The sequence below is a fragment of the Triticum aestivum genome, chromosome 4A (genome assembly GCF_018294505.1).
Source record: "Triticum aestivum cultivar Chinese Spring chromosome 4A, IWGSC CS RefSeq v2.1, whole genome shotgun sequence".
In the NCBI taxonomy this organism is placed as follows: domain Eukaryota; kingdom Viridiplantae; phylum Streptophyta; class Magnoliopsida; order Poales; family Poaceae; genus Triticum; species Triticum aestivum.
The window spans coordinates 660,931,337-660,934,559 of record NC_057803.1 but is presented as its reverse complement, the minus strand read 5'-3'; the positions used below and the strand labels follow the sequence as shown (position 1 = coordinate 660,934,559).

General features: G+C 45.2%; 1 non-coding gene across 1 annotated transcript; it reads right to left on the bottom strand.

The window, feature by feature from the left end:
* Positions 1-2,872: 2,872 nt before the first annotated feature.
* LOC123089005 (small nucleolar RNA snoR99) lies at positions 2,873-2,977 on the bottom strand. Its single transcript, XR_006442202.1, has one exon. It is a non-coding gene; the product is annotated as a small nucleolar RNA snoR99 (small nucleolar RNA).
* Positions 2,978-3,223: the final 246 nt, after the last annotated feature.

Genomic DNA, 3,223 nt, shown 5'->3' with positions numbered 1-3,223 from the left:
CAGCCATATACTCATCTTTCAAAGTAGGTGACAGGTGATGACGAAGAAAATGCAGAGCCTGCGCATTCTCAGTTTTTTACTTGGGATCAGTGGGGGCCAGTTGGGCCCCCTTACCGATCGCCCTCAGGAGGGTTTTGCCCTGGAGAAAGATCTCGCAGTCTGAGGACCATGACAGGTAGTTCAGCCCTGTCTAGGCCAACTCAGCAAACTCCTTGTTGACAATTCCGGCCATCTGTGATTTATGGAAAAATCATGAGATTACAGCAGGTAATCTTTTGCACAAATACGATGTTGATAAACTTATTCAATAAAAATGATGTTTCAGTATTTAAAATAAGTTATTAGATGATTTACTTAATGATTAAGAGTGATGAACAGTTAATCTACAGTAGTAAAAACATCTAATAGAACATGTTTACAAAATATAGCATGTTAAGCGCATTTCGTACGTGAAAAATATGCCCAAAATTGAATTCCCGAGGCATATTTAAGCCTATAGCACATATTCCAATGAAAACAGACAGTCCCAGCCATTTTAAAATTTCTAGCAAAATAAAGAATATGTGTGGACCTCTTACATTTATTTAGTACAATTTATACCTTTTATGGGCTAAATGTTAAGTATATGCATTTCTTCCTATGTAATTAAAAACAACCATGAGCATTATATTCCTAACAAGATATTACCTTTGAGACCAGGTTTATTTTCTCGGAAGCCTGAACGGCGTACATGGGCGGCTGACTCGAGATGCACGTCAATACCCTCTCCAGAATATTCTCTCTTCTGCAGTCTTCTACACACTTACCCACTCCTTTCAGCGGTGTTAAGATCCAAATGGATCATTCTTCTCCGTGCGTGCTAGAGCTGTATCCGTCCGCTCATGATGCTATATTTTGTGTTAGCGCTTCGGCCACCACGGCCCAAGACTCCATGGGACCATGCAACTCTTGGTCGCCGGATGCGCTCCCCTGAGTCATGCGGCCGGTCGCAGCCCGCGGATTGCGTTGGTTGTTGGACACTGTGTGGAGGAGGCGATCCATTTTGTAGCTTTAGATGGAGCTTGCTTGATGAATCTAGATGTTTTTTTTCTAGATAGATGTTTCTCCCATTACGAAATATTCTCTTATTCTTTCCTCATTTCCCTTGCCACCTGCGTTGTGTTTTTTTAAATGATGACTCGTCTTCGTCAAACTTGTCGTTCTTCTCTGCTCTCTTTGGTTGATGCTTATTATCTTGCTGATTTAGCTGCAATGAGCGAAGATCTGGCAAGCTAGCTGCATGCACGAATAAGGAGGCGTGTAGAAGATTGTTACATATACCTTTTTTTGTCATTTGGAATGTGCGCTGATGTCCTTGTTTGGTGGCTGTGAGAATACCCAAGCCTCTATTCAAGGCAAGGTTTTCGCCGTGAGATTCAGTCATTTGTATGAAAAAGATCCATGGTGAATCTTGCATGTGACACGTGGTATTATTTTGGTACCTGGCGGTGTAGAAAGGCCTTGTGGATTCACTTATTTCATTGGAATTTTTTGAACTGGTGTGGCATTCGGTTTGATTGGCTTAGCGTTTTTGTACTGCATGTGGGGTAGGTTCATTTGTTCGGTGTTCTTGCGTACTTACTTTGCGTCGCTGTCGCGTTGGAATTTGATGCTTTCATGTATTTGAATTGGCCATGCGTTTGTCTCCCGGCCACTGTTGCCTGATCGATGCGTCACTTTCTTCTGTTCTTGCCGCTGTTGGTGTCTCTGATCGGTGCCGCTTTTACCGTTTATTCCAGAATCCCCTATCGTGCCTCGCTCTAGAAATCCCACCGCTTACTGCTACCGCTTTTGCTTTGCATACGTACGTACCGTGCTACGGTGTGGGGTTATAAATAGGTCGCCTTCCTTGCCAGATTATTGCCTCGGGTCTTCTTCCCAGGGACGGTACCGGCGAGGAGCTGCGTCGAGCCGCCGCTAATGCTCTACCGAGCGAGGAACTGCATCACCGTCCCTACCGAAGTTGCCACCGCTGTCGTAACTGTGTCGTGTTGCTCGATCTGGAGTGGTGCCAGGGCCGCTGTGGCCTGTGGGCTATGGGGCATCTACGGCAAAGGAGCGGAAGCCTCCATGGAGGAGGCGGCTGCGCCGTTCTGGCTCCTCCATCGAGTAAGGCCGGCGCTGGGACCTGCTTCGCGCCGTCGTCGCCACACCGCCACCTGGTCTCCCCGCACGCGCCACCCATGCTGCATGCATCGCCACCCTCCTTTTGTGCGTGTGCTGCTGCCCACGGACACCCGGGTGCCGCCTCCCTCAACGGCCTGTAAGTCACCAATCGCCACCACAGGAACAAGCGCTGGGCTCCTCTGCTACCAATTAGCATCGGCCCCCATTCACCCGCGTTCCGTTCCCGCCCACGATTGTCGTCGACGGACACGCACGGCCATTGCTCTTGCACGCGGTGCTTCTGCACTATCCTTCTCTCCCAGTTACGTGTACTAAAAATTGGAGCTCATGCGTTGCTGCTCTACTTTTATCTATCTCCATGGCTGCAGCAACTCGATCTCTCCCCTGACCGTATACACAGCGGTGGCTCCTGTTCTCTCTCTAGCTCTCTCTCTCTCTCTCATTTAGCAACAACTTCTCTTTTGCTGAATTGGTGTATCAATTTGAAATCTGGTTTTTTTGTTATAATAAAATGTCTGTGATATGTCAAGCTTAATGCAGAGAAACCTTGATAGAAATACACACGTACAATATTCTTGATGTGGTTATTTCATGATCGCTATATGTTTGTTAATATGTCGACATGAACTAAACATCTTCACATTAGCTAATGATCAATTATAACCTGTTGCTTTTATAGCAGACAAAGTGAACAAGATGGTTATATAAATATCTCATCCCTTGATGTCCAGCTAAAAACAGAAGGTTTCAGCAGAAAAAGTGAAGAGGATGGTTATCAGGTGTAAGGGACTGCTTACCCCCATATTAGATAAGCCAAGATTACTTTTAGGTTGCTTTTAGATCTTAGTGGAAGAAATGCTGTTGTGGATTTAGATACATTTTCTAGATGTGGATTTGGAGGTTCGTGTGATGCTCATGTCTTCTCTGCTTCGGATGTAAGTTTAAGTTCTCTTTTGGGTAACTTTTATTATATATGTCTTTCTATGTTCATTCTGTATGCGTGGTGAAGTCAATTTTTTTGTTCTTTAGAACATACTTTTCTATGGAATAAGGCATT